At 37.3% G+C, this 27999-nt stretch overlaps 1 pseudogene across 1 annotated transcript in view; it reads left to right on the top strand.

Moving 5' to 3' along the window:
* LOC149207737 (dynamin-related protein 3A-like) overlaps positions 1–27999 on the top strand; it is a 409797-nt pseudogene that overhangs the window by 343751 nt on the left and 38047 nt on the right. Inside the window, exons 11-15 of the transcript XR_016252705.1 lie at positions 8735–8827; positions 8977–9104; positions 9346–9432; positions 9586–9684; positions 9833–9875. The product of XR_016252705.1 is annotated as a dynamin-related protein 3A-like (transcript). The remainder of the gene's footprint in view (positions 1–8734; positions 8828–8976; positions 9105–9345; positions 9433–9585; positions 9685–9832; positions 9876–27999) is intronic.

Below are 27999 nucleotides of genomic sequence, written 5' to 3'. Positions count from 1 at the left end.
TTATGAGTTAAGGCGTGCTAAACTTAATGATTATAGAGATTGCCAAGCCTTAGCTATAGAACTTGAAAAGGACAAGGCAGCTTCTGGGAAGTCTGAAATCCCAGGTTTTGATAGGGTTGCTACAAAACTAAAGGAACCTAAGGGAAAAGTAGTCCAAGAACCTGAAAGTGAACTTGTTCTCAAGTTGCTTCAAAAAATTGAAACTATGGAAATTAATCATAATAAGGAGATAAACACTTTGCAGAATAGGTTAATTCAAATGGAAAGAGCGCAATCGCAAAATTTTCAACCTCGAAATAATAATAACAGAAATAGTAATTGGCAAAGAAAGGGTCAATCTAGTGAGCAGAGGCCTCCTAATCCGCTTACTAATCTGGTTGATAATGCTCCTCCTTATTGTCGTGCTTGCGATGCTTTTCACGAAGAGTCCTCTTGTCCCATCATCAGAAGACTCTTGGATAATGGAATGTTTGGGACAGGTGAGCAAATAAACGTAGTAGGGAGCAAATTTCCTTTGCTTATGAATGATTGGATAGAGGTTAAGGAAAGGAGCTATGATGTTATGAATCCTTCATCTGCTTTTAGTATAAATAACCTTGAAAACGAAGATGACATTTTGGCTAGGTTATATGGTGAGAAACCCTCTCCTGAGAAAATTTTAGAAATTGCTAGAGATAAGGGTTTAACATACCAGAGAAGGGATAAAGATCAGAGCGGGAATCAAATTCCCCCTCGAACTTTAAACCCTGGTATAAACTCTGGAATAGATGTCGATTTGGGAAGTTGGTTTAATAATGCTAAAATCTGGGTTCCTGTATCTGAGATCGCTAAGATCCCTTCCCAAAGAGACAAGTTACTAAAAGCAATTCAGGGTCCTCAAGTCAACGCTTCTCAACAGAAGATTCGTGAGGTTGATTATCATGATGCTCCTATTTATCCGCAAAGCGTAGATGCTGATAACAAAGATCATCAACCCTTCTTTATCACCTTATTAGTCAATGGGTATAAATTGAATAACTGCATGTTGGATTCAGGTGCATCTGCTTGTGTTATGACTAAAAGGGTTATGGAACAGCTTAACTTAAGAGTTTCCAGACCCTACTATAATATATGTGCCATGGATTCTAAGAAAATCGAAGTACATGGTTTAATCAAGGATTTGCAAGTTCATCTTTCGGTTTACCCAGACATCATGGTTGTTATGGATATTGTTGTCGTTGATGTACCTGATGCTTGGGGTATGCTGTTATCTAGAAAGTGGGCCTCTGATCTAGGGGGAAGCATTCAGATGAATTGGTCATATGCTATGATTCCTTCTCCTAGCGGTGGTGGTTTCGTTAGACTAAATAGAGAGCCTGAGAGGAAATTTCATGTTGAAGATCCTAAGAAGCCTCATAACGAAATAATTAGAGAACAATCTGATATCGGGAACTACTCTATCATGTCCAATTTCATAATTACTCCCGATGATGAGATTAAAGATCTTAAGGATGAAGTCTGGTATATGTACTTTGATGGTGCGTCCTCTAGTCATGGTAAAGGTGCCGGAATAGTGCTTAAATCTCCCCTTGGTCACATATTCAAGTTTGCCTATCGTTTAGAATTTGAAGCAACCAACAATGTCGCTGAGTATGAAGCCATATTGTTGGGACTTGAATTGGCCAAAGCTTTGAGGATTAAATTACTTAGCATCAAGGGGGATTCCGATCTGGTTATCATGCAGCTTAAAAACAAATTCACATGTAGAAATCAGAGATTAAGAAACTATCGAAATGCTGTGTGGGATACTATGGAGCACTTCGATACCCTTAACCTTGAAGCAATTCCTAGAGAGCTAAATAGTTTGGCAGACGAACTTGCCGTAGCTGCTACCACTTTCCAGTTGTCTGACGAGTTAATTAACGATAAAATTAAAATGGAAGTAATATTCAGACCATCTGTTCCAGACAACTCAGAGCATTGGCAAGTTTTTAATGATGAAAAACAAGTCGTTCGTTTTCTCAATAGTTTGGATGAGTTTGAGGATTTCCGGATAGTTTCTGGCGAGGATTGTTCTTTAGATCATAGACATATCATAAATCCTACTCCCAGAAATGTGGTTGCCTTAGAGCAACATTTCGATCGGCATGATGCCACGAAGCTGAGAGAAGAAAACAAGTTGGACCCAGGCGAGTACCTTGAAGTTAACATTGGTACTCCTGAAAATCCGAAAATGGTTAAAATCGGTAAAGGTACTAGTTTGGAGGAAAGGAAAAAGTTAACTGATTTACTTCGCGAATATTGAGATGTTTTAGCTTTTTCCTATGATGAGTTGAAGGGCTATAGGGAAGATATTATGGAGCATACTATTCCCTTAAAAGACGAAAATGCTAAACCCTTTCGGCAGAAACTTAGGCAGATTAATCCTAAGTTAGCCCCCCTGGTCCAGAAAGAACTTGCGAAGATGCTTGCAGCAGGAATCATCGCTCAAACTAGGCATTCAACATGGTGTTCGAATTTAGTGATTGTCAGGAAAAAGAATGGTACAATAAGACTTTGTGTCGATTTTAGAAACCTTAATCTAGCGTGCAAAAAGGATAATTACCCTTTGCCAAACATGGAAACTTTGTTGCAAAGAGTAACTGGGTCTGGAATGATGTCATTGCTAGACGGTTTTTCTGGGTATAATCAAGTTTGGGTTAAAAAGGAAGATCGACACAAGACCACATTCACAACACCATGGGGCACTTTTGAATACATCAGAATGCCATTTGGGTTAACAAATGCTGGGGCTACATTCCAGAGGGCCATGGATTATGCCTTCAAAGGGTTAATCGGGAAAATTATCGAAATTTACCAAGACGATCTTACTGTTTTCTCTAAAGATGGTATCAGTCATATAGATCATCTTAGGAAAGTTTTCGATAGATGCAGAGAATATGGAATTTCTTTGAATCCGGCTAAATCTGTTTTTGGGGTAACAGAAGGGAAATTACTGGGTCATATCATTTCTAAGGAAGGAATCAAGGTCGATCCCGAACGAGTTGAAGCAATTCAAAAGATTCCTCTCCCGCATAATCTCAAGTCCCTTCAGTCTTTCCTTGGAAAGATAAATTTTATTAGAAGATTCATCCCAAATTATGCAGAAATAGCTAAGCCCATTCAAAGTCTTCTGAAGAAAGATGCGAAATTTGTCTGGCAAGAAGAGGGCAAAAAGGCTTTCCAAGAAATCAAGTCTGCTATCGCAAAAGCTCCTGTCCTAGTTAGTCCTGATTACTCCAAGGATTTCATGATTTTTTCTTTCGCTTCTGAAGATACCATTGCCGGTGTCTTGCTTCAAAAGAATAAAGATGGTCATGAGCAGCCTATTGCTTTCATGAGTAGAGCACTTCAAAACTCTGAGTTGAAGTACAATACCATGGAAAAGCAGGCCTATGCCCTGGTCAAGTCTCTTAAGCATTTTAAAACTTATGTGGGTTATTCTAAGATCATTGCTTTCGTCCCACATTCTGCTGTTAAGGACATATTAACTCAGACTGATTTCTTAGGGACTCGTGCTAGGTGGGTTACTAAGATACAGGAGTATGATTTAGAAATTAGACCCACCAAGCTGATCAAAGGCCAAGGTTTAGCTCAAATGTTAACTGAAAGTAATGAAAAGACTCTTGGTTTGTTCTGCCTTGACGATCTATCTTCACCAGAATTAAGAAGGTTAGCTGAGCATGAATGGTATAAGGACATAGTTTACTACTTAACAAATCTTGCATGTCCTAACCATTTAGTCGCTCATAAGAGAAGGGCTCTTAGATTAAAGGCCACTAAGTATTGCCTTATGAAGGATGGCCTTGGATGGAGAAATCCTGAGGGCATAGTGCTTAGGTGTGTTGACGATGTTGAGTCCAAAAGACTGATTTCCGAATTTCATTCAGGATTTTGTGGTGGTCATTATGCCGCCAGAACTACCGCCCACAAAATCCTGAGGGCTGGCTATTATTGGCCTTCGATTTTTTCTGATGTGCACAAGTATGTTAGAACGTGTCAAGCTTCTCAACTCTTCACTGGGAAACAGAAGCTTGCTGCCCTTCCTCTACAACCTGTTATTGTAGAGGCACCTTTTCAGCATTGGGGTCTGGACTTCATAGGGAAGTTCCATGAAAATTCTAGCAATGGCTACTCATGGATTTTGACTGCTACAGATTATTTCACTAAATGGGTCGAAGCCATTCCTGCTAAGAATGCCACTGAAAAGGTTATTATGGATTTCATTGAAAATAATATCATTACTCGATTTGGTGTCCCTGCTAAGATCACTACGGACAATGCCAAGGCTTTTAGTTCTTCAGAGTTTACATCTTTTTGTTTCAAGTATGGCATTGTCTTATCCCATTCGTCAAACTACTATCCTCAGGGTAATGGTTTGGCTGAATCAAGTAATAAAAATCTCATAACCATTATAAAGAAGATAGTAGGAGATAACAAGAAGTCTTGGGACAGCAAAATCAAGTATGCTTTGTGGGCAGACAGGATTACTAAGAAGAAGTCTACTGGTAAATCTCCTTTTGAATTAGTTTATGGCTTGGATGTTACCTTACCTGTGCACCTAAAATTGCCAGCTTATCAACTTCTCCAAAATTTTTCCACCAGTAAAGATGTTGTTCAGAATAGGATAGATCAGATTGTGGAATTAGATGAGGCTCGTCGTACAGCTTTTGAGGCTATATGTAAAAATCAATCTAACATTAAGAAAAGCTTTGATAAATGCTCTCGATCTAGATCTTTGCAGGTTGGAGACATGGTTTTACTTTGGGATCGCAAGAATGAAAAACCGGGAAAACATAAGAAGTTTGACAGTTTATGGCTGGGACCATACATCATTAGAGATATAGCTGGGCCAAACTCATTCTACTTGAGCAGATTGGATGGTGAACCACTTGATCTACCAGCGAACGGCCAAATGCTCAAGTTGTTCTTCAGAGATGATATCTGATGCCATGGGGCATCTTTTGTATTGTATTTCTATCCCTACTCCTTGTCTTTTCAACATTTCATTTCTGTTTTTAGGATTAGATTTACGTTTCATGTTATTAGTTAGTCAATAAATGAAGAGCTTTTATCTTTCCTGTACTTAATATATATGATGATTTTGGAATGGACGCTACTTATTTTTATTTGTGTGTTGTATGGATGCAGATTCTGGATTCTCACATTCCTACAGTGCAGCAACGTGTCCCCAAGTAGAGCCAGATGTTGACCACTACCGGTCAACTACCCATGCAGTACACCCCCCTTTCTTTGCAAAAAGGGGCAGCACCTGAGCGACGTGTCCGTGCCAGCCTACAGTCATCAACAGCTTGATCATTTTAATTGTAAACCCAGTCTGCATGTATGAATTGTAAATAATCTAAGCAGATCAGAGTCATGTATGTAAAATTGCCTAGGTGGACCTAACTTTCTAATGATAATCTACGTCCCGGGAGGTTTTTCGTCTCACCGATCTACGATCGGCAGAGTTTTCCTTCAACCTGACCCCAAAGCCGGGATGCATTTTGTTATTAGAACTTTAGGAGAATCCTAGTGTGTTAATCTGCTAGATTATAGTTGTGTTGCAGAAACTGGGTATTTTGTGAGGGTCTGTATTAAGTGGGTTTGTCCCCTTAAGATGTAAATTGTAAAAGTCATGATGTAATGTGTCTTGAGGGTTGAAAAATGTTTTAGTCCCCTCATGAGTCCTAAGTCCTAGGTCCTAGGTGATGTTTCCAACGGCTTAGTTCGAATGATCCATTTAAGAAAATAAATGAAATACTAAAATAATAAAACAAAATAAAAATTAAAAAATTAAAAAATTAAAAAATGAAATAAATAAAAAATAATAAAAAGTTCATAAAATAAAGCAAAAACCCTAAATAATAAAATAATAATATTTTTTGTGAATGCATGCAAAATATCATTTTTTAATAAAATCGACGGATGAGATTAAGAGATGTCTTAATCCTCATCGACGGTTGAGATCACTTCAACATGGATCACTCAAACTAGCCGTTGGGATCATTTCCTTTATATAGGGTCTTAGGGGGTCATTTCAGGGGTTTATCTGATCTGTGAGTCTGTACTGAAAAAAGCTCTCTTGTAATCTGATTTCTGGTTAATAAAAGAAGACTTTGGGGTCCAAATCTTGCTGGTGTTACTCTCTGGAATTGCTGTGAGATGTTTACTTTTCTGCATATTTCAATTTTCAGCCATTAATAATAGCTTGTTTTCAGAGTATTGTGAGCACAGGTATCTTGTTCACTTGCTAGGGCTTGAGTGTTGTTAGGGTTTCTGAAATAATGGCAGGTATCTCCATTATTTCCTGAGATCTAGCAGCATTCTTGCTCTCTTTATTGATGGTTGCTTGAGATGTGCAGGAAATCTCTAGGTGAAGGACATTGGTGGGCGTTTGGGGAAGTTCTAGGCTGAACCAGCCGACTCCCACAGGTTTTTCTTTGCAGAGTCCAGCTGATTTTGCCCTGGGTTAATCATTTTAAAGTTGCTTTTCTGATTTACATAAGAGATTTCTGAATCTTGTTTGATAACCTGAAGTATTCATGTTATTATTTGCTAAATCTGGCTGTTAAGGGGCCAAATCTGTACATTTATTAAGCTAATCTAGGGTTTCAAATTTTTGTTTTATGCGTATATTATGTTGCGGTTTCTCTCCCGTCTTTGCAGATTACAGGTACATCAAATCTAGAAATTTCTCAAGGTTTCTGGAGCGGGAAAAAATTTAAAATTTTGTACTGGGTTCAAATCATTATCATAGTTCTGCCCCTCAGCCTACAGCCGTCATCAGAACCGGGAATCTGTGGGTCGTGTCTCACAATGCCTTTAGCACAAACAAACACTATCAAATCTGGGTGAGATATCTGCAAACTGACGTAATCTCTCAATCGATTTCCATAAGGTACGCTTTCCGTTTGCTTGCAAACCTGTTCTTGTTGGAATGTCAGCGTAAAATCGTCTTGACCTGAGTTTTGTACGGAAAAGCATAATCCCAAACGCTGCTCATCATTTTGACGCCTTGTTTCTGTGTATATGCATTCACGATTTTGTGCTCAGAGTGCTTATGCAGCTGCGTTGAATCTATTATTCGCTGCCGTTGTTTTTCATAAGTCATTTTTGTTTGCCAGGCGTTGTTAGCATTCACGTTTTTTCTGTATTTTCGCATATAAAAGGGGTGAGCATTAACCATTTTTCGACTTCTTGCATCTAATCCCATCACCGCATCACGAATTTAGCTTTATTGCGCAGTTTCTTTTCGAGCCAGGGTCACGATTTCGTTATTTCTGGGCATTTATTTGTTTGTCGACTGCTTGCATTGCGTTTCTGGGGCTTGCATCACGCCATTTCTCTGCTCTAAACATCAACGAAATCTTTGCTCCCGTCAACGAAACCCTCGCTTCATTCTCGCTTTCGTGTACTGGGTCTTGCTGCCTCTGATATTCATTTACTCTCGTGCGTTGATATTGTGACTGCGTCGTTTTTTGGGTTTGGCCTGCGGTTTCCTCTTAAGCCGTGTTTCATTTAAGTTTTCGTGCCCAAGTCTGAATACGTTCCGCTGTTGCTTTTGATTCATCGTTTGATTTATTTTTAACGCAGTTAATCCTGTAGCGTAGGTTAGCTTAGGTTATAGTTTCGATTAAATTTTTTTAAGTTTTGTAATAGAGCTTAAATTGTTTCATGTCAGTTACGTTTCAGATTTTAATAATTTCATTTAGTTTGTTTCATAATATCATATTAATGTTTAGATTTAATTTGATGTTTTAGATTTTTTTTTTATAACTTTAGTTTTTTTTTTTTTTATAAACGTAGATTTTTTTTTTATATGTTAGATTTTTTTTTTTTTTAATTTTCATAAAAGATAAAAATATATATATATATATATAAAAAAATATAAAAATCTTTTGGAAAATTACTTTGCCAGTTTCAGTCTTTTTATTTATGCTATTCATGCTGAGATATAAAATTTTCAGAGGCGGGATACGAAATTGATATCCGGTTAAATTCGCTGTTGTTTAAATCAATTTATTTCTCTTAGTTCGCTGGATGTCGTTATTTGAAGAGCTTTGTGGTTTTACTGGATATTTAAAGCATTGTTCTCTTTATTTGATGATAAATGATTGCTGTCTGTGGTTCATGTTCTTATATCATCTAGCTAGTAATCATTTAAGCACCAATCTCTTAAGGCACTGATCTATCAAATTAATAAAATCATCTTAGTGCATCTCGTCTCCCAGCCCAACTGTTTGGCAGTTGACCTCCATCACCTCATAGGGTCTACCCCCCTTAGCTGCAGGAGACAGGCTTAAACGGAGAGACCGGGGATCATAGTGACAGCCCCCGGTCTGAGCGTTGTCGTGCCAATTCGTGCGACAACGTATACAAAAGACAAATTTTGCAAACTTTAGACATGATTGAGTTTTGATTTACCTAGCTCAAACTGATTATATTTTAAGATTTATCTTAGTGTTTCTTTGTTCTCTAATGATATGCTTAACAGCACTCTGCATTCATTGACAATATCACTATGCATTTCTTTATAAGTGTGGGGGAAGCATGACCTGGAGAGTGAAATACCCAAATGAAGCACTCAGATAAATATCCTTCTTATTTCACAAAGTTGCTAACATTTACATATATTCTGACTATAATATGGTCCAAAGACATCTATGATTTTCTTCTGATCATTGAAATTGTCTGTTACCACAAAATTTGACAGGTTCCTTTTGAAGTTCTAGTAAGAAGGCACATTTTTCGTTTATTAGATCCAAGCCTTCAATGTGCTCGTTTTATTTATGATGAGTTGGTAAAGGTATTGAATTGATATTTATTAACTTGTCATCTTTCTCATTCTAAGTTTTTTCTTAGTCTTTTAGAACTTGCACATTTTATGTTTGACTAGTAGTCCCTATTAGTATGATATCATTTTGAAATTATTTCTATAATCCCACCTATTTTCAGATAGCTCATCAATGTGAAACAGTCGAGCTACAACGGTTTCCTGCTTTATGTAAGAAGTTGTAGGGATCTTTTTACAGGAAGGTCTGGCTCCTGCGGAGTGTATGATTGAAAATCTTATTGCCATGGAGGTACTGATGAAACACACTAATTAGCCTCTAGATATCATTTTGGGAGTTTTTGTTTTCTCCACTGCAATATATTGTTGATTTGTGTAGTTATTTCAAGTTAATTTTTTAGTAGAATTATTGAAAAAGTGCAACACAATTCATTGGATATTTCTTGTTTCTCTGTCTTAAGTGTCTTTATAATCATTCTTTTGCATTTGATGAATGATTTTCATAAAAAAAAAAAAAAAAAAATTGAGTAAAGATGGACTATATCAACACTTCGCATCCATCATTTATTGGTGGCAGCAAGGCAGTGGAAGCTGCATTACAGCAACACAGATCTGCCAAGGTATCATTCTCCACCACTAAAATCAAGATTTGCTATGACCAAGTCTTCAAAGCTAGGCTAGCAAGAAGTAAGTCTTATAGTTGAATTTTGTTAGGATTCTCAACTCTATGCGTTTGTGTCTTGTTTCATTCCATTCTGTGCTGCATAAATCAGGAAGTTTCTGAGCCCGATAAAGCACCAGGAACTGAAAAAGTTCAGAAATCACGGTCTTTACTTGCAAGGAAAAATATATCTGGAGTTGCTGTTGATCAGGTAAGGGTAATGTCTTTTTTTTAATAATGATTTTATTGATTACATTTGGATTCATCTTGTGTCCTTTTCTGTCAATATTGATCCCTTTTTTTCTTCAATGCTGCTTAAATTGTTGTCTTTCTAAATTTGTTGTTGTTGTGGAGTGTAGCCTACTCAGCCAGTCGCGCACCATGAGAAACCTGTGTCATCTGGTAAGTGATCAAATACTAAAAACATGTAAAATATCTGGCTTAGTTGAAGTTCCTTTGGTCTATATGCATCTCTATATTAGGATCTAGGGTGTTTAAGCTAGATATTTTGCTGATTTATAAGAATAGGTGTATATGCCTGAAGTTTTGTAACCATGCACATATTAAGTATCTTTAATTGTTTATTAATGGGATGAGGTTATCTTAGATCTATTATTGGAATTTATGGCATGCAGTAAATATGTGATGAATGCATAGTTTCTTTGTGATGGCCATTATATGAAAATTCATGTTGATCTGTTAGCCTAAACATATATGTCCTTTGAGAGGTTAAAATTTCACGAGGAACATGTGGCTTCCACAGTCTTGTCTATGCTTAAGTTTTGAGGTTCTACACATATGTCATTTCTCCCAGTATGTACTAGTTTTATTTGTTTCCCAATTTGACTTGTAGAACTTGCTGGGCTACATTTTAAGTAGAAAACCAAAGCAATGGAACTGATCAATTTGGTCATAATTCTTATATGAATCTCAGCAATTTTCACTATAATATATTTATTCTTATTTTTCCCTCAATTTGAGGTCATGGTCTGCTCTGATTTGCAGTTTACTAAATTTTGATAACCCTCTGGGAATTGTTTAGCTGAGGACACAGAACCCTTGGGAATTGTTTACTGAAGCTCCACAACCCTTTGAATTGGAACGGCTGATTGAATCTACACAATTCTTTTAATATGAACTGATTGAATGAATCCTCCTGATTGAATATGGCTTGTTGTATCTTTATAATTCTCTTTTGTTTTTCTATAAAGAAAATGCACTATCATCTACTAAGAAAGTGCCAATGTTCTTGCTATTTATATTTGTGTGCGGCTACATAAAAGACCATTTTTTCACCTTGTCTTGGAAGTTCTTCAATGGCAGCATATGAATTTTTTATCATCATGGTGTATGTGCTTTCAAATTTTGCTCATAACAGTTGCAGTTCTAGGCATTATTCAAATTCCCCTCTCCAAAAGGATCCAACAAAGTTCCTTGAGAGATGGATGGTCATAAATTTTCCTCTTTCTTGATATGAGCACAGTAGCAACAATCCAAATACTAAGAATAGAAACCCAAGAGATCAAGCATGCATGTTCCATGGGGACGCTTCCCACATGGTGGGGGGAATGCCCCCCATGTTTCCCACACTCAGGGGATGGCGAGACACCTGGGGAAACATGTCCTCAGTGTTGGGGACGTGTTTCCCAAAAAGGAAGATTTGGGGACCTGTTGCACTCACTTTTGTCAAAGTTCCGAAGAAGCAGATGTACCAATTTTTTCAAAAGATTGAGATTATCAAGACATTGGTTTATTGAATCATTATAAATTCATTCTGCAAATTTGTAATGTAAATGATGCTAATAAGACCATGTATGTATGTAATAAACCTAGGTAAGCCTATTATTTTGGTGAAAATTTCATCCTAGGAGATTTTTCATCTCCCTAATTCATCTGCGTTTCTAAACACGGATGGTTAGCAGAGCTTTTCCCTCCAACCTCACCCCAAAGTTAGGGTGGAATTTGTCTTCAAAGTCTTAGGTGAGTTCTAGTGTTTTTGTCGAGTCTTGTGTAAAAGTGATTTGGGAAGAATTTAAGCTAATTGGCTAAATTATTTTATTACAAATCACTTGGCCTATTAGATTATGTTGTGTCATAGAATTGGTTGTGTAATTTAAGGGTTGAAAATGTAATCATCTTATGTAAAAAATATTTTAGTGCATGGTCTCTCATACTTAGACACCATGGCTAAAATATTAGAGTGTGGAAAAACTATTTAATCCCCTCAAGTATCAATTAATTAATTTTTCTGGCAAAAATTAAATTAATCTTAAGTCAAAAAATTAATTGATTAGAGTCAACTTTAAAGTCCTAGAGAAATTAAATTCTTCAAGTGGAAAAATTCATGAGTAGTAAAGAAATTAATTTTTGGAGGTCCTCCGCCAAGGGAATATTGGAAATAAAATTGGACCCTTGGGCCTTGGAGGTCAAGTCACAATTAATTTTTCAAGGAAATTAGCTAAAAATAATTAATTTTGAGCTAATAAAAAATGGGTAAAATAAAAAATTTGAAAATTTCTCAAAAATATTTTTTTTCAATGGTGGAGATTAAAAGATGAACAAATATTTTTCGATGCCCAAGATGATTTTGACAGGGATCAAGCCAACTAGACGTTATTTTTCCACTTGGAGGATTTATCTATAAATTGAGAGTCATTTGTGTCTGAAGTCATCTAGTTTTGGCTCATGTAACTCTGAAAAGATGATGTAAATTATTATTCCACTGGGAATGTTGGAATAATCATAATAAAGACTTTGGGGTGTGTTGACCACTACGTGTCAACAACCCATAGCAGTACACCCCCTTTTTTTTTCGCAAAAGGGATAGTGCCTGATTGATGTGTTCGTGCCGTCCAGCTATCATCATCTTATAATGTAAACCCAGTTTGCATGTGTATAATGTAAATAATCTCAGTGGATTCGTGTCGTGTATGTAATCACCTAGGTAAACCTAATTTTCTGGTGACGATCTACATTCCGGGAGGTTTTTTGTCTCACCGATCCATTCTTGGATGGTCGGCAGAGTTTTCCTTCAGCCTTACCCCAAAGTCAGAATGGATTTTGTTACTGGGATCTTAGGGGAGTTCTAATGTTCTAGATCGAGTCTATGTAAAAGTGATTTGGGAATAATCCTAACTATTTGATTAAGTTATTTTATTACAAATTGCTTGATCTGCTAGATTATATTTGTGTCGCATAACTAGGTAGTCTGTGAAGGTCTTTTGCAAATGGGTTTTCCCCCTTGAGATGTAAAAAATGTGAAAATCATGATGTAAAGTGTCTTAAGAGTTGGAAAAATAATTTATCCCCTCATAGGTTAAACAATTAAATTTTCTGGTCAAAAATTAATTAAAATCCTAAGCCAGAAATTTAATTAATTATAGGTCCTAGGTAAATTTAAATTCTCTGAAGGCAAAATTCATTGGTCCTTAAAAAATAAATTTTAAGAGGTCCAAGGACTAAGGTAAATTAATTATTTTGCTAAATTTTAAGCCTTTGGTCCCTGGGGTTAAGTGAAAGTCAAAATTTTGAGGAAATTAATTCAAAATTTTAATTTTGAATTAATTAAAATGCATTTAATTGAAAAATTCAAATTTCCTCAATAATTTAAAATTTCGATTGATGAGATTAAAAGAAATTTTAATTCTCATCAACGGTCGAGATTGCTTTGACAAAGATCACTCGAACTAGTTGTTGAAGGATTTATCTTTAAATAGGAGGTCATTTGTCAGTCAGTGGATCCGATCTCTGGATCATGTACTAAGCTCTCAAGTTCTCTTGTATACTTTTTTCAATTAATGCAAAAATCTTTGGGGATTCAATATGCTGTAGTGTTCCTTTTCATGAATTTATGGTAACATTGTTTTAATTTCTGCTTAATATTATGTGAAAACTATCAATCAATAGCTCTCTTAGAATAATTTGAATACAGGTATCTTATTCAGTTTGTTGAATCTAGGGTAACATTTTTAATTTTGATTGAAGTAGCAGGTATCTCTATTTCTTCAGAATTTTATTGTTGTTATATTTCTCTACTTGATTTGATGGTTGATCTAGTGTTTGCAGAAGATCTCTCTGGTTCTCATTGAGCGTTTGGGGATAGTCCTCGGTTGGACCAGCCAATCTCAACACATATTTTCTGAAAAGACTACTTCATATAAGCCTTGGGATTTATCTAACGATATATATATATATATATATATATATATATATATATATATATATTTTATTTTGCAGGGTGTTTTTTGGCTAGTACCTCTCTAAAATTTTGAAAACCTTTTAAATATTTTGTGGAAATTTTGATAGATCTGGCTATTAAGAGCCTTAGATTATCAGATCTGGGAGCTGAGTTGGACTCATACTCCTCAGATTTGATAGATCTGTAAATTATTTGTATAGATCTGTATTTTATTTGTATAGATCTATTATTTACTTGTGTAGATATGAAATTTTTGTAACATAATTTTGAATTTTAACACTTGGGTTTTTGGGATTTTCTCTATTTTTGTACATATTGGATATTGGGTTTTCCTCTTTTCATTTGTGCAAAAATATATCTGAGAAATCAACCAAGAAAATTTTCAGATCTGAGCTAGATCTAGACCCTGGAAGGCAAGATCTGGGCTCAAAGATTGTTTGCAGGAATAGATCTAAGAAATCAGTGAAGAAAATCTTCAGATTTGAGCTAGATCTAGATCCTGGAGGGTAAGATCTGGGTTCAAAGATTGTTTGCAGGAATAGATCTGAGAAGTCAGCTAAGTAAATCTTCAGATCTGAGATTTTTTTCAAGCAAATCTTGGTGTTTTGAGATAGATCTAGGCTCTGGAGGGCAATATCTTGTCCCAAATATTTTTGCAAGGCCAACCATTAAAGATTTTGCAATAAATCTAAAGATCTAAATCAAAATAATTTTTTCAGAACAAGGGTTTCAAGTTTTGGGACTCCTAAGCCCAGATCTGCCTTCTCTTAGCCCAACGCTAGTTCTAATGGGCCTATTGCTAGCTCTCATTGGCCCTAGATTCCCTTGTTCCATTTCTAATTTGAATATTTGATATTTTGAAGCTAATCATTGGTGGGTTTTGCAAAAAATTTGGTAAAAATTTGTGTTTCAGGTATTGAAATATTTTTGGCAACTTGAGCAAGTGATCTTCAAGGCCTAGGGCCTAAGGGTTTGATCTTTAAACCATCTTTTTCCTCACTGTTTGCTATAGCAGTCATATACCTTTCTAATAGTGGTGAAAAACACATCTAAGTGGTTTGAAATTAACTAAAAAAAATTGCTAAATATATTAATAAATCATTTATGTTTGATGTGTATCAAAAATTTGGCCTAGATCTACATTTTGGGTGACTGTTATCTCTGAATAATTCTGTTTCTGAAGTCTGAAATATAATAGTGGCAAAATTTCATGTGGGGTTAGCGTAAAATCAGTGCCTAAGTTGTCTAATACATTAAGGAATTAATTTATTGAGTTGGGCATTCATCATTAGGCTTATTTAATGTTTCAATCGCTGGTTGTAATAAGTATATTAGATCTGATATAATTCTGGAAATCACATCATAACAAGTTGAAAATTTTTGATAATTCATGTGGGCAAGTTTGAAAAATTTTCGGTAAATTTTTTGCATAAAGATATCATTGATAGTTTACTGTTTTCATTGTCATATTGTTGCTGTCATAAAGTTTTTCTTATTGCTCTTCTAAAAACTAATTTCTGAAAAATAAGTACTCTGTCATGGAATTGTGATAAAATACATATCTTGTGTTTCATAAAATGAATATTTGTGAGCATCTGTTGACATTGATATTAAATTGCAAAGAAGTTTTTGTTCTTTCTGAGCTATAATTACATCTGAAAGAATGTAGAAGATTTGAAATAAGCTTGTGGTTTAATTGTAATATTTTCAGGGGTTTATTTTTAAGTCTTCATCCAATACAACGAACATTTTATTTTGGTGATTAAGGGATTTTGCGACACAAGTGTTTTTGATCCTCGAGTCTAACTTCATTCCATCATCTAGTGCATTCGCATATAAGTTAAATTTGCATAGATAAAATTTACTTCCAAGCATAAGCTTGGTCAATAGAGAGATAGGTATCCATCAGTTTTTGCTCGAGAAGTCTATTTTAATATTACTTAAAACATTGACCTTGTAGTCGTCAGAGCCATAACTCTCTGCAGCGTCAGAGGCACCGACGAGTATGTTAGAATTTCAGGAGAGGTATTGTTAATCACACCTTAGTGTGCTTCTCCTTATCTTCTGTCTACCAATTACTACGAAATCAGGCTCAACATAGAAATGATCGAAATATTCAAATTCAATTAGGCATTTAATTAAAATTAACCAAGATTCTTGCATCTCACATCAGTTTTAGGATCTGCATTTCATATAAGATAGTCATTCATCTAAGCAACAGTTGTTAATCAATTACTTGGTCTTAATTTCCCTAGCAAGACCGTTGACTCCTTAAGGCACTGATATCAATCGTTTAAAATCTAATCAAATCCTATAAATCTTGCTAAATCTTAATCAAATACTTGGTTGTTTCACTGTGTCTCTCAAATTGGTTGGTTCCCAACTAGTTCTTTTTCATTCCATTTTTCCATAGGGTCTACCCCCCTTAGCCAGCGATAGGGAGATAGCTTAAACAGAGAGATTGGGGATCAGGGTGATAGACCCCGATTTGAACCGTTGTCGTGGTGCCTAGACATTCTGTGCGACAACAGGGTGCATTTCATGGTGTCTTTGATCTGATAATTTGTGATATGTGTTGGGTACTGACCTTCCTATATTATGCTTTATAAATATTTTGATCGTTATTTCATTGTAGGGGATAGTAACATTGTATTGGTAAGTTGTGGGCTTATCTTAGGTGATCCGATTCACTGGGTTTTCTAACTATTTGATCTTCATAAATATATAGTGTTTGCGGGTTCCCCAACCCTTGGACTCCAAGTTCACAAACTTTGGATAGAGGTTTACTATGTTTGGACTCTAATTATTTTTATGTTGTTCTAACTACGGTAAGGCTGTAGTTTATTATTTATCTTTCGAAATACATTTAGCCACTACTAAAGATTTATAAAATTTCAAAAATATTCCAAGCATTTTACATGTATATTTTGTAAATATAATTTGTATAATACACTTGTAAATTATTTTATTTTTCTAATCTTGGTTTTGCAACTGTGGTTTTTGGGGTATGAATTTTTGTATATATTGGGGTTTTGGGTATTTTAATTTTCATCTGTGCAGGTGAGATCAAGTGGAAAGAGTTGGATTGGAGCTAGATCTAGGCCCTTGAGGGTAAGATCTAGCCTCTAAAAATTTTTGCAGGGCCAGCCATTGAAGATTTTGCAGTAAAATTGAAGATCTGAAGCAAATAAAATTTTCAGAGCAAGGGTTTCAAGTTTTAGGGCTCCCAGGCCCAGATCTGCCCTCTCCAAGCCCAACGTCTTCCTCCTAAGGCCTTGCGTCAGCCTTCCAAGCCTCCTAGAGGCTGGCCGTAAGCCCCTAAGGGCCTCAGCCTCCTTCCTTGGCCCTGTGTCAAGGGTTTAAGGCCATTTTTGGCTTGGCCATGAGCATAGAAGGCCTTGGACCCCCTCCTAAGCCCTAGATAGCTTGTCGTGGACCCTTAAGACCTGGCCGCACCCCTTTTAGGGCTTTTTCCTCCCTCTTTTGCCATGTGCTCTCCCTTTTTGGCCTCTTTTTGACCACTTACTGCTCAAACTAGCAGGGGACCTAAAAGGGATTCTGAAAGGGTCAACTGCTAGGCTAAGGGCAACAAATGGAGACTTAGCCCACTGTCACCTCAGCTAAGGCTCCCTACTCTTTACGGACTTTCACCAATGGGAGGAGACTTGGCATATGGAAAGTCCAGGGTTGCAAGGGAGCGTACTTGGGAGCTAGTCGGGAGCGCACTCCTAGCAAAAAAAATGCTTCCTGGTTTTTCAGGATCATCTAGTCGTTTTTGCAATTTGTTTTTTGCAGTAATATTCCAAATGCAATTTTTTTCAAAGAAACAAATAATTTTTGAGTGGAGCAGCCTAATGATCAAGCCTATGGCCCTAGTATTGATATGTGATTCATGGTAATGTTAAATTCTTAAAGCAAAAGTAGCATTCTCCTTAATCTTCATTTTCATCCTTTTACTTAAATTTTCAACATTACCATGAAATGACTCAATATGTTTGAGAGTGGTCCCGACCTCATTGGATTTCATATGGAGAAAGCAGTATTTTAGATTTCATTCAAAATCCAGCAAACTTATCAGTTTTTCAAGGTTTCAGAATTGGGGGGATTGTAATGTTTCCATTGGATTTTGTCATGTATTAGGGTATGGAACTCGTATTTAATCAAGAGCACCAATCCCTCTATGTAACTTGATGTTGGTGACATTGGTTGTTGAACTCCTCTATCATGACCCTCCTAAAAATGTACGCATCACTCAAACAAAATATTGACTTGACATGCTATGCTTTTTTTATCTTATGTTAATGCTTAGAGGGTGATATTAATGACAAAGATCCCTATACAGATTGAGAGGTAATGACAAAAATACCTTGGGATATTAATGCCTAGAGGGTGATATTAATGACAAAGATCCCAATTTTCCAACAAGACTAAAAAATTAGACATTTCTCGTGGCGGCAAGAGGCCCAAGCACTAGCAATAGCTAATAGATTTACTTGTCTTTTCTAGTTTCTAGTAGTTTTTATAACTATTGACTATTTCATATTATTATGATATTTTTTGTAAACAATATATGACAATTAATGTTCGAAGTTTGAAGTTCGCAGTTATAACTCATTAGTAATGAATTATGAATATGATTATTTGTGAAAGTTGAAAGTTGTTTCATTTCATTTCATTTTTTAACATTTCATTTCATGTTAGATATTATTTGTTGTAATGGTTACACTTAGGTTACAAGTACAACTTTGGTGATCAATGATGATAAATGATATATATTGAATTTTGAAAGCTTGAAACTTTAAGATTGATGAATCATGAGACCCAATATGTTGTATGTTACTATGTTACTAACTTGTGGACATGGTTGATGAAGATTATAACTTCTAGATGATTGTTGTTATATGGTTCAATATATGTTTTTTTATGTTTTTTATATCTAATTCATCATTCTACATGCTTTTGTTGACATGTATGCATCAAAATATAAAAAATATAATATATATATATATATATATATATATAAACACTCTCGGAATCGCTCCCAAACTAGGAGCTTCTGGAAATGTCACTCCCGCTCTTGCTCCTGCTCCCACGTAACCTTGGGAAAGTCACCTATGAAAAATAGATCAACAAATCAGTGTGAAGTGACCTTAATGATCCCTTTCCCAGAAGAAGGTTAGGAGTGGGGCTTGCTTGCTTTTTAAGCAAGGTACAATGTCTTCTAGGAGAAGGATGTGAGGATTTGAGGGTTAGGTTAAGGGAATGTGGCTTGTAAAGGAGATTCCTAATCCCTAAAATCCTTATTGAACTTGGTTTCCCAAATGGTTCTTCAAGAATTGACTTTTCAGAGGTGCAAGACCACAAGGGACCAAGTGGACTTAGCCTAGGTTAGGAGGATAGGGTTTAGCAACCAATGATGAGCTTAACCCAGACAAGGAAGGGGAAAGGATCAAACAAGATTTTTTGCTTAATGGTGAGAAATTGATCCTATGAGGTACTAGCTTAGGGGATACCAGGGCAAAGTTTGATCTCAGATCTAGGGCTCCAGATATCTTACAATCCCACCATCGGAATTTCTTCAAATTTGGAGGAGGCCTTGAGAACACACTAGCGCAACAGAGGGTAGGAGATCAAAAAAATTTGGGGTAGCATCAGATGTGCTCTAGCCACGAAATTTGGTGGAGAGGTTGGAGCACATGAGATCTCCAATACCCAGAAAGGGTTTGGGCAGATTCTAAACAGATCAGGAGATATTAAAATAATCAATATTTTTAATAGAGTCGCTAAGTCTAAACTTAGGGAAAATAAAACATTAATGTGTATTAATATGAATCTATGTTAGAGTGGTCCAAAAGACATGGATCAAGCCAGATCCAATCTTAGCCGTTGATTAGGGACTTAATCTCGGTTGTTGAAATGTTAACAAGAAAAGTATAAAAGGAGGCTTGAGGGTCACTTTGAGATCACACCAGATGATCAATGATTCTATTCTCTAGAGCGGGGTTTGCTAAGAGAGATAGAATCAGTGATCGGAAGAGCAGCTGAGGGGCATTGAGTACAGAGAAACAAGAAGGCAGAGACTGTGCTGGGAGAGCAGTGCAACAGCTAAGTAGAGTGACGCAGAGCTAGCAAGGGCTCATACAGGGCCACGCAGAGGCAGCCAAGTGCTGCCCAGAGCACCAGAGAGGCCAGCGTGTCTGATGCAGAGGCCCAGAAAGCTGACGCAGGGCCAGCGTGAGACAGAGAGGGGCTAATGTAGTCTAGATTGGGCAGAAGCTAGGGTTTCGGGGTTTCAGCCAGGAAATTTATCTCAAACTATGAGGTATAGCTGCTAAGGAAATTCTCTGTTGGGTAGGCTAGTTTCAGCACCCAGATTGTACTCTGATATTGCTTAATAAGAAAGCCCTCAGATAGTTGCATCGATTTTCCCGCATTGGGTTTTTCCGAGGACATTGGTCCAAAAATAATGGTGTCATGTGGTGTGTTTGTTCTTGCCTTTAATTGTTGATCTGTAATATGTTGAGCTTACATTGGTGTTTATTTTCAATATTTACTTTGTAAGTAACTTGTTAAAGAAAATAAATCAGAAAAAAGTGCAAGAAGGGTTTCTATTTCTAACTAAGTGAAATTAGAAACTTCAACATGGTATCAGAGGGTGATTGCAGATCACAGGAGGACTAAAAGACATCAGTCGAGCAGAGCAATAGCAGCAGAAAACAGTTGTCCCGAGGTGACAGAAGTTGTTTCTAGCATCGCAGAAGCCAAGAAGTTTGACGTAGAGCCAACCAGAGCCATGCAGAAGAAGCCGAGAGTTGCGCAGAGCCTCAAAGAGGCTAGCGTTGCTGAAGCAGAGGGCCAGAGGGCTGACGCAGGGCATCCCAGGGCTAACTCACACCCATTTGGGGTGATGCAAAGCCAGCGTGAGGTAGAGAGGGGCTGGCACAGTTCACAGAGAGGCAGTTGTTGGAGTTTAGAAGGCTACAGAGCAGGGCTAGAGGAGTTGTTACCGAGGGTTTCTAGTCGAGGAACCTGGATCAACAATGTAGTTGCACAAGACGATCAGAGTAGGTGGCATCTTAACAAGTGGCAGAAGGATTTCTAGGAAGGAAATTAGGACTCAGAGGGAGTCCAGAAGAAAACTTCCAGACGAGAAGTAGAGGAGCGTCATGGCACTACACGGGGTAAGCGACCAAGATAAACTGGACGAAGCATTGAACTTTGTAGTCTAGAAGGCCAAAATCTTATCAGTGCTTTACAGGAATTGTGTCAAGAACTTCGCCTTGAAGGTTATAGCTATCCCAGTCAACCCAAATGATAACGACAAGTACGAAGAGGCGATGGCGAGGACCAAGTGCATTATCCTTGATGGGGTCAAGGATCCTGTGGTACCACATATAGCCAAGAAGGGAATGACAGTTGAGATGTGGGAGGCTCTCAAGAACCTATACCAGCATACTTCTGTGCAGAGAAAATGTTGCTTGAGAACCAGATGAGGTCGTATCAGATGAAGAAGGGTCAATCGATTGACACCTTCCTCGGAGGATTGAATGAGATCCGAGACCAGTTCACTGCTATAGGAGCGACATCGGATCAGGAGCTTATGGTGAGGACAGCCCTGAATTTTGTCTCACAAGATTGGGAAGTCTTTGTCTAGAGTATCATGGGCAGAGGGACTCTCCTACCTTGGATGTGATGTGGGCAGCTCTTCGCCAGGAAGAGATCAGACGACAATCGAAGACAGGTAGCAGCAGCAAAGGGATCAAGGTCAAGGAGGAGGAGGAGGATGTGGCCCTAGCATCTGAGGGAAAGCAGGAGAAGCGGAAGAAGAAAGATCTCTCCAAGATCAAGTGCTTCCATTGTGGGGAGATGGGTCATTATGCAACCCAGTGCCCAAGGAAGAAGAGTAAGGGAGAGTCTTCCGAGACTAAGGCAACGCCAGCACGGGTAGAGAAGGAAGTTTTGACAGACGATGACTGTGCCATGAGTGCACACGCACCACTTGAGAAGAAGTGGGGAGACATCGAGCTGTAGTCAGGCGGACTACAGGCGATGAGGGGCAGGATCCTTGAGGTACCTAGCCTCTTGGATTAGACCTTGCTATGGGAGCCCCGACAAAGAGTAGCAGGACTGGCTAATGTGGGTAGAGACGAATGTGGATGGAGCGGCAGAGAGAGCTACAATGTAGGAGTCTCAAGACAGCACAGAGCTAGCAGGCTGCAGAAGTGTTGCACCATTGCAGGAAGGCACAGCGAGGTGTGCAACAGTGTGAGATGCAGGGAGTTGCTGTAGCAGCGTAGAGATCAGAGAGGGGGAGCACTTGTCAGTGGTAGAGGGAGCTTCAGCATCAATGGGTGTTTATAACCCAACATGGAGGTTAGTTGGGAGATCAGTTACTTACTTCTCAGTAACTGAGTTGCAGTGCGACAGTGGGTAGCACGATGCAACATGATGAGAGGAGGTGCAGTGTTGGGAGAAAGGACCAACAGCAGCACAGATGCAAAGGGAGTTGTCGTACAGATGCAACAGTGGCAGTGGCAGAACCATGGGCAACAGTACAGGAGGCAGCAGTGTAAAGGATGTTGGGTAGGAAGGCCTAGCATCAACACAAGTACCGATGCCGGATGATCAGAATAATACTCAGTGAGGAGTATTGCTAGAGCACAGTCCTCGCTAAGAGAGATTGTTGATTTGGGGTAGCATCGGATGTGTTCTAGCCACGAAATTTGGTGGAGAGGTTGGAGCACATGAGATCTCCAATACCTAGAAAGGGTTTGGGCAGATTCTAAATAGATCAGGAGATATTACAATAATTAATATTTTTAATGGAGTCCCTAAGTCTAAACGTGGGGAAAATAAAATATTAATGTGTATTAATATGAATCTGTGTTAGAATGGTCCAAAAGACATGGATAAAGCTAGATCTAATCTTAGCCATTGATTAGGGACTTAATCTCAGCTGTTGAAATGTCAATAGGAAATGTATAAGAGGAGGCTTGAGGGTCACTTGGAGATCACACCAGATGATCAGTCATTCTATTCTCTAGAGCGAGGTTTGCTAAGAGAGATAGAATCAGTGATCGGGAGAGCACCTGAGGGGCATTGAGTATAGAGAAACAAAGAAGGCAGAGATTGTGCCGGGAGAGCAGCGCAGCAGCCTAGGAGAGTGGCGCAGAGCCAACAAGGGCTCACGCAGGGCCACGCAGAGTTAGCCAAGTGCTGCGCAGAGCACCAGAGAGGCTAGAGTGTCTGACGCAGAGGCCTAGAAAGCTGACACAGGGCCTCCTGGGGCTGACGCAAGCCAAGAAAGGCTGACGCAAGGCCTCCTGGGGCTAACGCAAGCCAAGAAAGGCTGACACAGGGCCAGCGTGAGACAGAGAGGGGCTGACGCAGTCCAGATTGGGCAGACACTCAGGTTGCAGGAGCAGTTTTGTGCTAAAGAGCTACCGGAAAGATTTTCTAGGGTTTCAACTAGGAGATTTATCTCAAATTGTGAGGTATAGCTGCTAAGGAAATTCTCTGTTGGGTAGGCCAGTTTCGGCACCCAGATTGTACTCAGATATTGCTTAATAAGAAAACCCTCAGATAGTTGCACCGGTTTTCCCGCATTGGGTTTTTCTGGGGACATTGGTCCAAAAATAATGGTGTCATGTGGTTTGTTTGTTCTTGTTTCTTTTAGTTGTTGATCTGTAATATGTTGAACTTGCATTGGTGTTTATTTTCAGTATTTACTTTGTAAATAACTTGTTAAAAAAAAACAAGTAGGTAGGAGTAAATCAGAAAAAAGTGCAAGAAGGGTTTCTAACTAAGTAAAATTAGAAACTTCAACACCTATGAGGTACTAGCTTAGGGGATACTAGGGTAAAGTTTGATCTCAGATCTAGGGCTCGGGATATCTTACAATCCCATCATTGGAATTTCTTCAAATTTGGAGGAGGCCTTGAGAACACACAAGCACAGTAGAGGCTAGGTGATCTTTGGGAAAATGATGCCCTAAGTGACCCAACTTGGCTAGACCTAGAAGAGAAGGGGAAAGGTGAAGAAAAATTGTTCTTTGAGTGACCACCTCTTGGTAGATCAATGCCTTAGCCCTTGGGGAGAATGGAGTCGAGGAGAATGATGAATAAGGACTTTGTTTCTTGGTCAAGGAGGCCTCAAGGACCTACTTCGCTTAGCCTTTAGGGCAAGGGATGGTGACCTTAAAGCTTTATACTTCGATGTGCAAAAAGAGATGGCTTATGAAGATAAATTCAATGGTATAATTATCCGTAGGAAATTTCATTCAACATACATGGGCCATACATTGAAAGATGCTATATAGAAACAAAATTCCACAATTAAGCAATAAATGCATATAGCAATTAGCCTAAAATAGCGAAAATCCCATTCCAATGTATATGACAAAGTAAAACAAGAATAGCATTAAATGTGTGTACTTGCATGTAAGAGAACATATCCAACCATCAACAATTTGACAATAGAGAAGCTCCAAGATAAGATAAACCCCATCCAAACATTAAAATTCATCCATGCTCCAATTCATCCTCCAAGAAAAAGTGTGAAATTCTCAAGAGAGAAGAATGATCCAAATCAAAGTGATGATGAGAAATGAACTCATCTCACTTTTTATTTATACACTAATTAGGAGTTCTAATTAGTCTTCTAAGCCTACATAAGCCCCAAAATAAAATAATGTGCAAATAGCCTAACTTTTGGGGACAAGCCCACCAAACTAGCTCATAAATGAAATAATAAGTCTCTCAAGAGGTTAAATGATAAGCAATACATGTCGTAGGGCCTCTAAGAGGTCTGATGAGGTCCATAGGTGCCATATTGAAGAATAGGACCCTCAAAAGTGATGAGGTCCATAGGTGCCATATTGAAGAATAAGACCTTCAAAAGTGGCATTCTTCTTAATCTTCATTTTCATCCTTTTACTTAAATTTTTAACATTACCATGAAATAACTCAGGATGTTTGAGAGTGGTTCCATCTTCATTAGATTTCATATGGAGAAAGTAGAATTTTAGATTTCATTCAAAATCCAACAGACTTATCAGTTTTTCAGGATTTCAGGATTGGGGGATTGCAATGTTTCCATTGAATTTTGTCATGTATTAGGGTATGGAACTCATATTTAATCAAGAGCACCAATCCCTCTATGTACCTTGATATTAGTGACATTGGTTGTTGAACTCCTCTGTCATGACCCTCCTAAAAATGTACGCATTACTCAAACAAAATCTTGACTTGACATGCTATGCTTTTTCTATCTTATGTTAATGCTTAGAGGGTGATATTAATGACAAAGATCCCTATATAGATACAGAGGTAATGACAAAGATACCTCTGGATATTAATGCTTAGAGGGTGATATTAATGACAAAGATCCTGATTTTCCAACAAGACTAAAAAATTAGACATTTCTTGTGGTGGCAAGAGGCCCAAGCATAAGAAATAGATAATAGATTTACTTCTCTTTTCTAGTGTCTAGTAGTTTTTATAACTATTGGCTCTTTCATATTTATTATGATATTTTTTTAAACAATATATGACAATATAAGTTTGAAGTTGGCAATTATAACTCATTAGTAATGAATTATGAATATGATGCTTCATTAAGTTGAAAGTTGTTTCATTTCATTTCATTTTATAACATTTCATTTCATGTTAGATATTATTTGTTGTAATGGTTACACTTAGCTTACAAGTACAACTTTGGTGATCAATGATGATAAATGTTATATATTGAATTTTGAAAGCTTGAAACATTAAGATTGATGAATCATGAGACTCAGTATGTTGTATTTACTAACTTGTGGATGTGGTTGATGCAGATTATAACTTCTAGATGATTGTTGTTATATGGTTCAATTTATGTTTCTTCATGTTTTTTATATCTAATTCATTATTCTACATGTTTTTGTTGACATATATGTATCAAAATATAAAAGATATATATATTATATAAAAAACACTCCGGGATTCGCTCCCAAACCAAGAGCTTCTGAAAATGTTGCTCCGACTCCTTGCTTTCGCTCCCGCTCCCAAATAACACTGATACAAGGGTTTTGAAAATTTTTAAATTTTAAGAAAAATATTTTTTATGGAGAATTTTCCTTTGATGAATGGCTAAAAATATTTTAGAAACCCCAATGTATACTATAGCCTTAGCGAAGATTTCATCCACTATACAAATATTTGGGATCCAAGCAAAAGTGATTCCTTCACAAGTTTGTGAACATGAAGGCCAAGGACTAAAGTACCTGCAAGCACTATGTATTTATCTCAAAAATAATCTGTTAGATCACATGGGGAATCAAACCACCTAAGATTAGCCCAAAACTATCAATAGTATGGTTTTATCTCCATCAAATAAAATAAAAATTTACCAATATTCAGCACAACATAGAGATGCCCGTAGTCAGAACATAACACAAATCAATAAGCAATAACACCTTGAATTGCACCCCAAAGTCTTTAGTATGATAGAAAAATAGTTCCCAACAGAACAATAGTTACAAAGATGCTTCAGCAGCAATTTTCTAGCCAGAGATCAAGATGTTAGAGACTCAAATGACTCTCTAGAATATAGATTTATCTTCCAAGTGGAAAAATAATGGCTAGTTTTTTTTATTTTTGTCAAAATAATCTTGGTCGTTGATAAACACTTAAAGATCTTTTAATCTTGGCCTTTGATTTTTTATTTTTGAGGAATTTATGAATTTATCATATAATTCCATTTTTATTAGCTCAAAATTAATTATTTTGAGCTAATTTCCTCAAAAATTTGACTTAGACTTAACCACCAAGGTCCAAGGGTCCAAATTTTCTTGAAATATACAATATTCCCTTGGCGGATGACCTTTAAAAATTGATTCCTTTAAGACCCACAAATTTTTCCACTTGGAGAATTCATTTTTCTAAGACAACTTAATTTTGACTCCAATTAATTTTGTGGCTTAGGATCTAATTTTATTTTGCTATAAAAATTAAAGAATTTACACATGAGGGGATTTAATTACTTTTCCACCCTTTAATACAAAAGAGTTTACATTTACAACCCTCAAAGGGGGAATATGCATTTGGCTTAGACCCTCGAGACAAATAACCCACCTACGACACAATATGATCTAGTAAACCAAGTGATTTGTAATAAAATAATTAAGCTAACTAACTTAAATTATCCCCAAATGACTTTTACATTAGACTCGACTAAAAACACTAGGACTTACCTAAGATTTCGATAATAAATTTCTCTTTAGCTTTGGGGTTTAAGCTGGAGGGAAAAAACTCTTTTGATTAGTTGTGTCTAGAAACACAAGTAATCAACGAGGTTAAAAAACCTCCTAGGATGAAATTCATCATCAAAACTATAGGCTTACTTAGGTTGTTATATATACTCAAGGTTTTGCTAGGATCATTTACATTACGTAACTTGCAGAATGGGTTTACAATGACATGTAGACTACTGATAGATGACTCAATCATGTTGAAAAAATTGGGCACTTTCGCTTCCTTAGAACTTTGACAAAATGTGTGCAACAGGTGGCAAGCTTGTCCACTAGCAGTGGACTATGTTGACCTTGCTTCTCTTGCATTTTCTTTGGTAGGATTTCAGCATTGTTGGTTTTCTAAGAGTTGCCTGAATCTTTGTGAGTTTAAGTAGAAGGGTAATTTATGATGATGTGGGCTGGAAATTAGCAAACCACAAGTAGTAGTTGTGGTATGGGACCTGTTTTCACACAATCTGGCAAGGCCCCAGGAGGGGAACCTATGATACAACTACTAGACCAAGTGACAACAATGGGACAAAGACCCATTGTCATATCAATCAATGTTCCCTGCTCTTTATGAACTTTCACTGATGGGAGGAGTCCCATTAGGAGGAAATCACTTGAAATGGATATGACAATCACTAAGTATGGAGTGATTTCGGGAGGCCTGTTCAAGAAGAGACTCAATGAGGCCTCAATGCTTCAAAGAAGCTATAATCTCTTCTAGAATGACCTAGGAGGAAAATCTAGACTTAGGGTTTGAGATAGTCAATGATGACGAGTATGCCTAAGGTCAAGACTCCCAAGATGAGACAAGACCTCTCGAGAAGCTTTGTAATATGATTGGACACCTTACACTTTCGTTATCCTTGAGAGACCTAATTTACGGTTTACGCTAGACCTACGGTTTTTAGGATATACGTTGATCCAAGAGGATTCCGTTGATTCAGTTGTACAGGTGTTCAAGTGTCGCCATCAGTGTTCAGTGTCATTGTCGCTTCAGTTTAGCTTCGACAATTTGATAGTGTTGGTTAGGGATCAGGTTGTTCAGGTAA

The sequence above is a fragment of the Pinus tabuliformis genome, chromosome 1_2 (genome assembly GCF_031772625.1).
Source record: "Pinus tabuliformis cultivar Carrire ecotype Pingquan chromosome 1_2, CPIR1, whole genome shotgun sequence".
Lineage (NCBI taxonomy): Eukaryota > Viridiplantae > Streptophyta > Pinopsida > Pinales > Pinaceae > Pinus > Pinus tabuliformis.
The sequence above is the reverse complement of the archived record's forward strand: the minus strand, read 5'-3'. Positions and strand labels throughout refer to the sequence as shown.